The 14,196-nt window shown below is 46.3% G+C and overlaps 1 protein-coding gene across 1 annotated transcript in view; it reads left to right on the forward strand.

Annotated features, from left to right (window-relative positions):
• LOC116835220 (uncharacterized) overlaps nt 1-14,196 on the forward strand; it is a 249,478-nt gene that overhangs the window by 96,994 nt on the left and 138,288 nt on the right. The gene's annotated exons all lie outside the window — the stretch shown is intronic.

The raw sequence follows: 14,196 nt of genomic DNA on the forward strand, positions 1-14,196 counted from the left end.
AGACAGGGAAGTTGAAGTTGAGGGATTTGCTCAGGACCACAGAGGGAAATGGAAACAGAGCCAGGAATGGTGTCCTGCTTCGAGCTTGCCATCCCTATGCTTGGTGGGTATCATACGAAGATAATTTTTCTTGCATTAACTTCAGCTATAAAATCCCCAGAATGTTTTGATTCCCCTACTGCTTGCAGCTTGTTGCTAATAACAGATGTGCTTGGGATATAAACAGCCTTTCAATGTGATATTTTAGGAAAGAGCTGGGAATGGCGCTCAAGCGCTAAGCCCTGGCTGCCCGTAATACTCATCAGTGTTAGACTTGCTGCCATCTTCCAGATTTTGACTCCTTTTTTTTTCATGTAGTTTAAAATTATATCCTGTTTTATTATAGCAGCAGCAACTTCCCTTTCCAAGACCGAGGCTGGAGAAGGCTTTTATGTGCTATAATGATAAAGGGTCTTGGTGCATAATGAGCTACTAGCTGGTATTTAGGGTGTTTGTATCTACCCTTTCGGGTGAGAAGGGAGAGGCCTGTGCTTTCAAGTCCCAGCTCCAGTTCTATTCTCAAAGGCAGAGACAAAAATAGGTTTTCCATCTAGTTCAGCATTTGTTTCTCTTTCAAGTGCAGTTGACTTTCTTTCGTTTGACGAGCAGATTTCTAAGCCCGACATTACTTTGAATGGCTTCCACGTGGCATGGCCTTAATTTTCTTTTTTGACTGAGATGTCTTCTAGTCCCTCGACGTGCTCAGAAATATTGTATCCGTGGGACTTATATGACCCCCTTTGCTATAGTCTCAGAGCACCCATAGTCTTGAATGTGTGTTATCCTCACAACAGCCCATGATGAGAAAAAGAGAATCACTGCTATCCCCGTCAGACAGATAGGGAGATCAAAGCCTGGCGTATACTTGAAGGGTTGTAGTGATATAGTCCAAGCCCTTATGTGGATGCAGTTATATACGAAAGTGGTTTATATCATTATCGTTAATCCCCTTCCCATACCGCAATAGCTATACTGGTGTAAAGCACCAAAGGGCTTGTGCCATGCTAACTATACCGGTATAATTAAAGTGGTGCAACTTTTGTGTGTAGACAAGGCCAAAGTAATGTGCCCAAGGTATGAAATGTTATAGCTTGCTTTTCCATACAGGGTTTGAATAACTCCCTTCACTAGGATTTTCCCTCTCTAAATCATAGGCCAAAGCATAAGTTCCTTCCTCAGTTTTTACTCTACTCTAGCAGAGTTGCTGCTGAAGCCAGTTAGGGTTGAATAAAGACACCAGAATTTGTTGCCATGTCAAATAATAATAATAATGAGAGATATACCTATCTCCTAGAACTAGAAGGGACCTTGAAAGGTCATTGAGTCCAGCCCCCTGCCTTCGCTAGCAGGACCAAGTACTGATTTTTGCCCCAGATCCCTAAGTGGCTCCCTCAAGGATTGAGTTCGCAACCGTGGGTTTAGCAGGCCAATGCTCAAACCACTGAGCTATCCCTCCCCATGTGGTCTGAAGTACTCTGTCTATCTTAGGTATTTACATAGCCCCCCTATCACTGCAGTATCAATCTTCAGGTTGTTTATCCTCCCAGCATCCCTATGGTGCAGAGCAGGGCTATTATCCCTGTTGTACAGATGAGGAGCTGAAGCACCGGGAAGTTGAAGGACTTGCCCAAGGTCACTCAGGCAGTCTGTGGCAGAGCATGGAATTGAACCAGGTCTTCCAAGTCCCATGCCAATGCCCTAACTGCTAACATACATACACCACCACCACCCCATTACTCAGTACTGTGATTTTAAAAGGAGAGTGAGGAAGACCCAAGTGGTTGAGGAAATGGCATGAGAAATGCAGAACATTTTCCATGGAAAAGTCTGAAGTAATAAGAACATCTTCTAGTGCTTTCTGAATATGGCCAAAGTCAGAACCTCTGTTAGGAGTGAGTTCCCGTGGTGAGCACCTGCAGTGGGCTAATGAACGCTTAGGCCTTGTCCCATTCAACTTCCCTTGGGGCCCAGCTGTGCTTTTACTCTTTTATCTTGCCAGTGTGGACAGAGCTGAACTTAATTATAACCATGTTATGGAAACTTGTGGCAGCCAAAGACCAGCAGACGGTTATTACACTCTTGGTTTTCCATGATCTGGTCCCATCACTGCAGGCAAGCGCAAGCCTTGTTATTGCATGAGCACCTGCGACGGATCTGACCGTGTGGACAAGCCCTGCTGTAAAATCACAGGTTCTAAGGCAGTTTGTGTGCTGTGTTTTAGGGCTATGAGTTAAGAGCTGCTCAAGATCCACTGATCGCTGCAGAACATTCTTTGTCCTCTAAGAACTCCCTGCAGAGCGCTAGCCGAGCAGTGAGCAGACTGCGGGGATAAAGGGCACTCCTGTGGAGTGAGACTCAGGAGACCTAGAAATGTGTGATCTGGGCAAATAACTTAATCTCTGTGCTCCACCTAAAACAAGGATAGTGATACTCCCCTAGCTCACAAGGGCCTTGTGAGGCACGTTCATTAACGTGAGTAGGGGCTTTATTACAATGGTGTTGGGCATTGGCCGTACAAGTACCTAGATTCCTCTTATGCACTGAAGATGCCTGTGGATGGTATAATTGGAGCTGATAGGCTGCAGTTACCAATGCCAGCCAGCCAATGGGGAGCCTGTGGCAATGTTAACGAGGCCTCCTGTGCCCACGCTTGGAAACCACAAGCAAATTTGCTTTGATACGTTTTCAGACTACATCAAAACCTCCTGTTTTGTAAGCTAATAAATGACATCAGGTCAGACTTTGTTTTATCAGTGACTCAACTTTATGATGCCACTAGGCAGCTCGTAAAAGCCAGAAGCTTTGGTCAGCTTGTGGACAGCTGTAGCTGCCCGGTGGGTCAATGTATGAATGCCAGTGGGAGTGTGTGTGGTTTTTTTATTTTTTTTTTATTTTTTATTAAAACCTCAGCTCAGGGTTTCCTGCCATAAGTAATACCCAGAGTGATTTGGTTTTAATCAAGTTAATAGGACAGACTTGAAGATTCCTCTGCTTGAATTTGAAGGCACATTTAGACACTGGATGACTTCCTTTTTTTTTTGGCTGTTCTGTAGTGAAAGAACAGGCTCCTCTATAATGACCCTTTTAGTTCCATCATAGCAGGCATTGAAAATTACAGCCCGTGAAAACCAGCAATGGGCTGAGGACCATCTCCATAGCCATGGTAGCAATGATTAAATGTTCTAGGTGAGTGAACATTCTGCATAAATAGTAATTTGCACTTAATAGCACTTTCCATCCGAGAGTCTCAATGTGTTTTTGAGTCATTGAGCTTCACAGTAAGCCAAGTAAGGAAGGGCTGTATAAGAATCCCTTCACCAATCCCAGAAATGCAGCCATGATTGGGATAGAAAACAGCAGCCATTTAGCAGTATGAGGCATCGCTACTAAGAGCGAGACACTAGGAATAAAACCATATGGACTTGTGACTGCAAGAGGAATATAGGTAAATGGAATATAACTATCTGAACTGGATTATAGCCAGGAGAACTAGGCTAGCATCCAGACACTTGATGATGCGTCCTACGGCCTGGATTATGATTTCCAAGTCTTGCCCGAATGATGGCCATAGCTACAGCACAACCTTTCCTTTCCAATATCCGCTGATCTAGGACATTGGTTAACAGCTGAACTATCACCTGTTGAATCACCGACACCACATTCTACAGCACTGAGATGACACTCAGAGGCTGACCCTCATTAATGTGGAAGCGAGGAATAACAGAACAAATGCAAACTGGACTAAGGATGTGTCTATGCTGCAGTCATGGGGTGGGATTGCAGCGCATGCAGATGTACCCAAGCTAGCTTTAATCTAGCTCACTCAGGTACTGGAACAGCACAGCTGTGTCAGCCTGGACTTCATTTGAAGCTACAGAAGGCCACCCAGAGCTCTGGATAATTACGCACGTGACTAGCCCTCACTGAAGCCTGTGCTACTCTGACTTCACTGCTCCAGGACTAAAGCTAGCTAGATTAATGTTAGCTCGGGTATGTCTACACAAGCTGGAATCATATCCCATGCCTGCTGTATAGACGTACCCTAAGATGAGACACTTAGGAACTAATGGTTAGCATTTTAACCAAGATTCTGAGAGGTGGTAAGCTAATGCTTACCCAAATACATGCTGTCCTACCCTTCTTTCCCCATGGTTGTCACTCCAGCCTAGTAAAAGCAAGTGAAGAAATGTGGCTTAGTGTCAGATTTTTGTTTTTTAAAAAGCGTTTGTGCAATCTCTGGTAGTTTAAAACTGAAGTCTTTTAAGTACTGATAGAGAGAGAACGGGAAAGCAATCTGCTTAGGTATTTTTCTCACCATAGCAGTTCTCACCCATTACACTTTAGTAACCATGTTATTTTTCACTGAAACCTCAGAAACCTTCTCTTTAGAAAGCATTTTGCTTATGCATGAAATGTAAGAACAGCCAGACTGGTTCAGATCAATGGTCCATCTCACCCAGGATCCTGTCTTCTGACAGTGACCCATGCCAAATGCTTTTAGTGGGAGTGAACAGACCAGGGCAATTTCAAGTGATCCATCCCCCGTTAACCAGTCGCAAGTTTTAGCAGTTGGAGCATGAGGTTGCATCCCTGACCACCTTGGCTAATAGCCATTGATGGACCTACCCTCCGTGAACTCATCTAATTCTTGTTTGAACCCAGATATAGTTTTGGCCTTCACAGTATCTCATGGCAATGAGTCCCACAGTGTGAAGAAGTAATTCTGTTTGTTTGTTTTAAACCTGGTGCCTATTAATTTGATCAGGTGACCCCTAGTTGTTGTGTTATATGAAGGTGTAAATAACACTTCCTTATTCACTTTCTCCACAGCCGTCATGCTTTTATATACTTCTGTCATATCCCCCCTTAGTCATCTCTTTTCTAAGATGAACAGTCCCTGTTTTTTTAATCTCTTCTCATACAGAAGCTGTTCCAAACCCCTAATTGCTTGTGTTGCCCTTCTCTGTACCTTTTCCAGTTCTAATATATCTTTTTTGAGATGGGGTGACCAGAACTGCATGCAGTATTTGAGGTGTGGGTATGTCATGGATTTATGTAGTGGCATTATACTTATTGTCTTATTATCTTTCCTAATGGTGCCTAACATGGTTTGCTTTTTTGACTGCTGCTGCACATTGAGAGAGATTTTCAGAGCATTATCCACAATGACTCCAACTCTCATTCTTGAGTGGTAACAGCTAATTTAGATCCTATCATTGATGTATAGTAGGGATTATTTTTTTTTCCAGTGTGCATTACTTTGCATTTATCAACACGGAATTTTATCTGTCACTTTGTTGCCCAGTAGCCTAGTTTTGGCAACGTGGCCAAAGAGTGTGCAATGCCTCTTTTAAAGATAACGAGAGACTGAAGGAAGACCACATCTCTGCGAGATTGACATTTTGCTCAAAATGCATCATGCATCCAACGAAGTGGGTATTCACCCACGAAAGCTCTAATAAGTCTGTTAGTCTATAAGGTGCCACAGGACTCTTTGCTGCATTTTGCCCAAAGACCACTTTATGCTCAGGATTTGGTGTTGACAGCACCCTGTGAAATGCTTAAAATATAGGTTAAAGAAGCAGTATGTTTCTAAACAGAATAGTCCTTCTAAATTCCCCAGAAGAGTTTTGCTTCCTCTTTAAATCCCTACTGCCCTCCAGGACGTTCCAGTGCTGTGCTTCCCAGACACTGCTCGACGGAGATTCTCTTGGTGATGCGCAGGGCAAAGCAGTGAGGGATCACGAGATTGTTAAAGGAGATGGCACTTTACAGTGGGGGCAGGGGCACATCTTGATTATGAAGTGTTGTGCAGATTGGAAAAGCTTCAGAACCCCTGGATGCAATGTAAAAGCAGCTCTTCCCCTCTTCGTGTGCTCACCAACCCTCCCAATGTCAGCACCCCACTGGGACAGAGTTTGTACATTCTGCTGCATTAGATGAATGCACCGTGTCTCCTTGTTCCGGAAAACCATCTGTGCAAGGCTAACCTGATAACATTCTGACTCATAGACTTTAAGGTCAGAAGGAACCATTACGACCATCTAGTCTGACCTCCTGCACAACGGAGGCCACAGAATCTCACCCACCCGCTCCTGTATCAAACCTGTGTCTGAGCCACTGAAGTCCTCAAATCATGGTTTAAAGACTTCAAGGTGCAGAGAATTCTCCAGCAAGTGACCTATGCTCCAAGCTGCAGAGGAAGACGAAAAAACACCAGGGCTTCTGCCAGTCTGCCCTGGAGGAAAATTCCTTCCCAACCCCAAATATGGCAATCAGCTAAACCCTAAGCATGTGGGCAAGACTCACCAGCCAGACACTCGGGAAAGAATTCTCTGTAGTAACTCAGATCCCACCCCATCTAACATCCCATCACAAGCCATTGGGTATATTTACCACTAGTAGTCAAAGATGAATTAATTGCCAAAATTAGGTTATCCCATTATACCATCCCCTCCATAAACTTTTCAAGCTTAATCTTGAAGCCAGATATGTCTTTTGCCCCCAAGAAGAGAATCCTCCTCTGATTACACTTCCAACGATGCCTCCCCAGGCTTATACCACAATCAGTTCTAGTTATTCAATCCCTAAAGCAATAGACCTGCCTTTTCATTAAATGCAAACTTTCATCCTGTTACTATTACACTCCAGTTTACAAAGGGCATCCAGATCTTCCTGTGGGATATCCACGGCACTGTCTTTGTGTTAGACATACCTCCAGCTTTCTTGTCATAATCCGCAAACTGTAATTAAGCCACATCCTACTTTTGATGACGTAGGCAACAGTAAAAAAAGATCTAAATAAGATTGGTCCCACAAACTAGTCCACTGAGGAACCCCACTCAGAACCTTCTTACCAGCCGAGAAGTTCACCCTTTCATATGAAACGACCGTTGTAGTCTCCGCCTTTAGACCAGTTCCTTCATCCACCTTTACAGGTTTCATAAATGACGCCCATCCTTGAATTTCCAAGATACTGCTATATAATTACCCCATTGTTGGGAAACCAAAAACAAACCAATACTCCGAGGTCCTTCTCCTCCTCTGTTACTTCCAACTGATGCCTCCCCAGCTTATAACAATATTCTTGTTATTAATCCCTAAATGCATGACCTTGCACTTTTCACTATTAAATTTCATCCTATTACTATTACTCCAGTTTACAAGGTCATCCAGATCTTCCTGTATGATATCCCGGTCCTTCTCTGTATTGGCAATACCTCCCAGCTTTGTGTCATCCACAAACTTTATTAGCACATTCCCACTTTTTGTGCCAAGGTCAGTAATAAAAAGATTAAATAAGATTGGTCCCAAAACTGATCCCTGAGGAACTCCACTAGTAACCTCCCTCCAGCCTGACAATTCACCTTTCAGTATGACCCATTGTAGTCTCCCCTTTAACCAGTTCCTTATCCACCTTTCAATTTTCATATTGATCCCCATCTTTTCCAATTTAGCTAATAATTCCCCATGTGGAACCATTATCAAATGCCTTACTGAAATCGAGGTAAATTAGATCCACTGTTTCCTTTGTCTAAAAAATCTGTTACCTTCTCAAAGAAGGAGATCAGATTGATTTGGCACAATCTACCTTTTGTAAAACCATGTTGTATTTTGTCCCAATTACCATTGATCTCCTTGACTATTTTTTCCTTCAATTTTTTTCCCAAGACCTTGCATACTACAAATGTCAAAGTGACAGGTCTGTAGTTACCCGGATCACTTTTTTCCCCTTTCTTAAAGATAGGAACTCTTCACACCCTGAGGTCAAGCTGCCTCTTTGTTCGCTGAGGGATCCTGCTGGCTAGATCAGGATTCTGTGTGCTGAAGGGAAGTGCTGGTAGCAGCTTGTGACTGAATTCTGTGGAGAGTTGGATGAGATTCCCGTTATCCCTGGCGTATTAGAATTTAATTAGCGTCTAAAAGGACAGTGCCCATTTTTCACTGCTTGGCTTTTCTATTTCAGCCTATGCTGCTGTCTTGCTTGGGATGAGGTAACTTGTGCCTGACATGAGAGGCCTGTATTGTCCAGTCCTGTTTCTCCTAAGTGAGTTAGGGAACGTGCACCTGTTGTCACCTGAGTCACTTCCATTAGGCTGGGTAGGTTTGTGATAGTGTGTGGAGGGAATATAGTGAATTTGATTTGCATATGCAGGTGAGCTCTCCAGGTATCATCACTAATTATCAGGATGATGGCATTCAGGGAGATCGTGCTGGAAGAATGCCCCAGAACCAAGCCCAGCTGGCCCTGGGATGGCTTAATTCAGACCTATTCTCCAGGACTGTGACCTCCTCAATGGACTTGATGTCATACTGGGCCTGCATCTTGGGACAGGCAGACTGGATCTAGTGTGTGTTTTCTCTTGTGGTTGCTCGTTGGGTTGCATTTCTATCCTGTGGGGCTTTAACTCTCACCCGTCCCTTCTTGTCACTCATCTCTTGCTTATTAGTGACCACTTGCCCCAGAGTATTTTTGATCTTCAGAAGCTTCTTAAAAAAAAGGACATGATGCTTTTGATTTTCTCTCCTTCCTGTATTTATCTGAAAATTACTACAACACATAAAAAAAATCACAGTAGATTGCAATTCAGATATAACCCCACACACTGTGTCTGTCGCCCTCTTGGGGCTAGTCTACATAAGAGCCTACTGCTTCTACCAGCTTGAGGACTTGCTCTTTTAGCTCAATGGTTGGAGGGTCACCATTTTAATAATGAAGGTTCCGAGTTTGAACCTTTGATGACCCAAGCGCAGGGCGGCTGTTCTTAAAATATATATCCCAGTACCCTGCATATAGATCTGGTCGTAATATTGGTTGTAAAGCTGGTTAAATGCAAAACTGCAGGGCAGAGAGACACCACTGTGATCTTGTCCATTTAAGAGGAGCTAATAGCTATAACCCACTTCTCGACTTTCTTGCTACCTTGTAGAATCTCTGCTGATTCAAGAAAACAGGCCTGAAGCACAGTTGCCCAGGTTAACTAGGATATAAAGGGAGCTGTTGAAACCCTTTCAGTGGAATGTCATATTCATGCTGAGAATAGCAGTGCCTGTGATCTGTCCCTGCTGAGGCACCGGGTGGGGAGGCAGGCATGGTGTCAGGGAGAGAGCAGCGGGCAATTTTAAAGAGAGGTAAGAATACAATGCACATGAGTGTTAGCAATGAGGTTTCTTAAGAAGGTAGCACTCTACTGGTGTCCCTGTGAACCTGGGGAGGCACGGGCTTCCAGTTCACACAATCACTTGATTGTACAGTACTGTCAGAGGGACATGGCTGGAACCCAAAACACCTGAGTACTCCTGATTCTGGTACCAACTCCCTCTGCAACTGGGATGCAGCACTTCATGTTTTTGCCTCTGTTTCCACAGAACTGAAGCACAGGCCTTCTCCGCGCCCCCCATTCCTCTGTCCCGACATGTTCCCCATCCGTTTCCGTGTATGTCCTCACTAGCATGCCCATTCCTTGCTGTTGGAAAGGGTTGTTTTCTATTCCTTTGAAATGCCACAATTGAAGAGTAAGGCCAAGGTGGAGTCTGGGCAGGTTTTAATAGTACAAGAGACCCATGAGGATACTGTGCAGGGCTGAGTGGATCTCCTGGTCATTAGATAGATAATAGGACAGAAAATATCATGTTGCCTCTGTATAAATCCATGGTACGATCACATCTTGAATACTGCGTGCAGATGTGGTCGCCCCATCTCAAATAAAGATATATTGGAATTGGAAAAGGTTCAGAAAAGGGCAACACAAATGTTTAGGGGTATGGAATGGCTTCCGTATGAGGAGAGATTAATAAGACTGGGACTTTTCAGCATGGAAAAGAGATGGCTAAGGCAGGGCTTTGGAGCTGTGCTCCGGCTCCGCTCCAGCTCCAGGCAAAAACCTGCGGGTCCACTGCTCCAGAGCTGCTCCATGTTCCAGCTCCGGGCTCCACTCCAAAGCCCTGGGCTAAGGGGAGACGTGATTGAGGTCTATAAAATCATGACTGGTATAGATAAAGTAGTTAAGGAAGTGTTGTTTACTGCTTCTCATAATACAAGAACTAGGGATCACCCAATGAAATTAATAGGCAGCAGGTTTAAAACAAATAAAAGGAAGTATTTCTTCACACAATGCACAGTCAACCTGTGGAACTCGTTGTGAAGGTCAAGACCATAACAAGGTTTAAAAAGAACTAGATAATTTCAAGGAGGACAAGTCCATCAATGGCTGTTAGCCAGGATGGGCAGGGATGGCGTTTCTAGCCTCTGTTTGCCAGAAGCTGGGAATGAGTGATGAGGGATGGATCATTTGATGATCACCTGTTCTTTTCATTTCCTCTGGGGCACCTGGCACTAGCCACTGTCGGAAGACAGGATACTGGCCTGGATGGACCCTTGGTCTGACCCAGCAGGACCGTTCTTATGCTCAGACAGTTATGTGTTTTCACGGGTGGAACCACATCCCAGTTTTCCTGCATGTCAGCCAGGTTCTCTGCCATTGGACCTAAAAGAGCCCATCTGCTTGCTCAGGCCAGAAAACGCTTTGCCCAAAGTGCTCTGAGCTGTAGAATAGTTAGTACTATTTGTGCTGCCTTTGGCCAGGATTTGGGGCATGGGAACCCAAAACCACTGAATTCCGATTTAGCAATCCTGTCTGCCAGGATTTTTAATTATACCTTGCAGAGAGCTCAAAAATACCCTTCCTGACATTTATACGTCCCTGCGGGAGCTGGGTGTCCCCCTTTGGCAGGCGGTGCCTGGTCTGTGGATCTGCACTGAAACGCTCCTTTCTAATTATCTCCCAGGGAGCTCTAATTTGGTTCTTAAGAGAAACAGCAAAAATCATTCCCAAGAAGGGAAGCTGATGGAGGCTGCAAGAGCCTCATGCTTTCCCGGAGGGCTGCAGCCCCCTTTGGGGTTAGCCTCCACTAAAAAGCAACATGGCTTAAGAATAGGTTATGCCAATGGCATTAGAAAAGCAAACAAGCTCTCCTGTCCCCTCTCATCCCACGTCCTCCATTTGCTGGGGAGTTTGTATCTCCCCTTTCTTGGTCTCATGTTGGCTGCTGTGAGGTAGGAAGGATGGAGTCAGGAACCAGGGAACTGCCGGACTGTATCAGCCCCGTAGTCAGTCTAGCCCAAGGTCCTGTCTGACAATGGCCAGCACTAGACGCTGCAGAGGAAGGTGTCAGAATCTGACAGTAGCAGATGTGGGATTATCTGCCCCCTTGCAGGTCTGGTTCTCATCCCTTATAATTAGCTACTTGGTTTAAACCCCAAAGCAAGAGGTTTTATATCCCTTCCAACATATATTTTTAAGCATTAGCCATTATAACTCTGTGTATTCTTTTTATGTAGAATTGTCTTGTCCAGAGGTTCCCAAAATGGAGGACATGGAGGAACATTTCTGGGAGGCGGATGGTGGGCCCAGGCCAGCCCCCACACAGGACAGGGAGGGGAACCAGCTCTGCTTCCGGCCCTGCATGGGGGCTGGCCCTGGCACAGCTCTGCATTTGCCTGCTGGCCCCCACTGCAGCCCGGCTACGGCTCTGCTCCCGCCCCTGGACACGGCCCCGACTCTGCTCCTGGCCCCAGCCCCACCCCCAGCTGCAACCACAGCCTCAACCCCCTTAGCTCTGTCCGTGTCTCCGCCCAATCTCTCCCCCAGCTCCCAGCCTGGATCCAGAGCAGGGGGGGCGGGGGATGTGGACAGGAATAAGGGGGCACAACTCTCAAAAGTTTGTGGACCTCTGGTCTACTCTGCCTTTGAAAGTTGTGAAGGTTTTGACCTCAGTGAAATGCTATGGCAATGAATTCCAGTCACATTACTTGGAGGGAGTGTGAAGTTTATCTTTTCATCTTGGAGGGATCGCTCCTCATCCTGTCTAACCCCCCATACGGATCTCTCAAATGCATTCCCTAAAGACTCCAGAATGAATCCTATCCTAGAACAGGATGGATAAACTGCTGAACAGTATGAGAAGTTATATTCCTTAGGCTGTCTTAATCCCCACATAGTAGGTTTGCCAGGTGTCCAGTTTTTCGACTGAAATGTCTGGTCGAAATGGGACCCTGGTGGGTTCGGTCAGCACTGTCAACTGGGCCATTAAAAGTCCAGTCGGTGGTGCTGTGGGTCTAAGGCAGGCTAGTCCCTACCTGTCCTGGCACCACACTGCGCCCCAGAAGTGGCCAGCAGGTCCAGCTCCTACACAGGAGGGCCATGGAGCTCCGTGCGCTTTCCCCACCCCAAGCATCGTCTCCACACTCCAATTGGTTGGGGTCTATGGCCAATGGGAGCTGGGGGCGTTGGTGCCTGCAGGCGAAAGCAGCATGTGGAGCCTCCTGCCTCCCCTCTCCCAGGAGCTGGACCTGCTGGTCACTTCCAGGGCACAGCGTGGTGCCAGGACAGGCAGGGAGCCTGCCTTAGCCCTGCTGCGTCGCTGACCAGGAGCTGCCTGTGGTAAGCCCGGGCCCCAATCCCGAGTCTCAACTCGGGGGGAGGGATAGCTCAGTGGTTTGAGCATTGGCCTTCTAAACGCAGGGTTGTGAGCTCAGTCCTTGAGGGGGCCATTTATTGATCTGGATCAAAAATCTGTCTGGGAATTGGTCCTGCTTTGAGCAGGGGCTTGGACTAGATGACCTCCTGAGGTCCCTTCCAACCCTGATAGTCAGTCTATGATTCTATGAACTCTCTACCCCAACCCTGAGACCCCCCCCAACCCAGAGCCCCCTCCTGCACCCCAGCCAAAGCACTTACCCCCACACACACCTCAACCCCAAGCCCAGAGCCCCCTCCAACACCCTGAACCCCTCATCCCCAGCCCAAAGCCCATACCCCCTCCTGCACCCCAAATCCCTGCCTCAACCCACAATCCTCTCCTGCGTGCCGAATCCCTTGGCCCCTCTCTCCAGCCTGAAGTCCCCTCCGGCACCCCAAACCCCTCATGCCTGGCCTCAGCCCAGAGCCTGTGCCCCCTCCCACACACCAACCCCTTCCTCAACCTGCAGTTCCCTCCCACGTTCCAAATTCCTCAGCCCCAGCCTGGAGCCCCATGTGCACTCCAAACCTGTCATCCCTGGAGACCTCACCCCAGCCCCGAGCCCCCTCCTGCACCCCAAACCACTCATTTCTGGCTCCACCTTGGAGCCTGCACCCCCAGTTAGAGCCCTCTTCCCCTCCCACACCCTGGCCCCAGCCCAGTGAGGGTGGTGGAGAGTGAGCCACTGAGGGAGGGGGAATGTAGAGAACAACGGAGGGGCCTCGGGGAAGGGGTGGGGCTAAGTTTGGTTTTGTGCGACTGGGCAACCCTATCACATAGTCTTTGTGGTTGCTACATATTGTTGTGATTGTGAGACATCCTCTTGTGAGCTAGATCTTGTTTTATTGGCTTGATCATAGTTAAGGATTAAACTATTGGGTTTTTTTAAATAAGAACCATGAATGATTCAGTTGGGCTGAATTTCAATCTGAAAACATTTTTCTGAAATAAAGTTACTAAATTAGTCCTTGGCCTGAAAAGAATTAATAAGATAGATTGTTAAACTTTTCAAATTATGGATCTGAAAATTGCCAAATCAGATCAAATAAATCTGTTATCATTGAGGGGGCAGGTGGGTTTTTTTTAATGGACACAGAGACTATGTGACTCGGGCGCCTCAGTTCCATAGAAAGAAGATGGGGGTGTAGACTCCTAAATCACTTAGGGCCTTTTGGTCTGCAATCTTGGTTAAAATTTTCATTGTGAATTGTGGAAAGGCTGAAGAGAAGGGGCAGGATGAGACTTCATGATTGGAGGGGGGTAGAGTGAAATGCACCCAGATGGTTGGCCTGGAGGAGGAGATGGGGTATGCACGGGGTGGAATGTGCCTCACCATTCAGAATATGTTTTGTAGGAGAAAACTCATGTTTGCTCCAAAAGTTTGGCTTTCTTCCAAATCCATCTCAAAGCCATCGCCAGGCAGGTTGGGTCTTAATGTCTGAAATGGACATCTGGATGCCTTTGGTTTAAGACTTACGAAGGCTCAGAACATGATCCCTGCATGTGGGAAGAGAGTAAGCATGCTGTCTTAGCCTTCTGCCAAGTAATTTCAGGCTAGAGTTCCTGTAGGGTGCTTGCCTGCAGCTTATGCTTCTATGGGAAAGCCCAGAAGAGAGAGGATTCTGAGCCATACCG

This window comes from Chelonoidis abingdonii, chromosome 24, assembly GCF_003597395.2.
Source record: "Chelonoidis abingdonii isolate Lonesome George chromosome 24, CheloAbing_2.0, whole genome shotgun sequence".
In the NCBI taxonomy this organism is placed as follows: domain Eukaryota; kingdom Metazoa; phylum Chordata; order Testudines; family Testudinidae; genus Chelonoidis; species Chelonoidis abingdonii.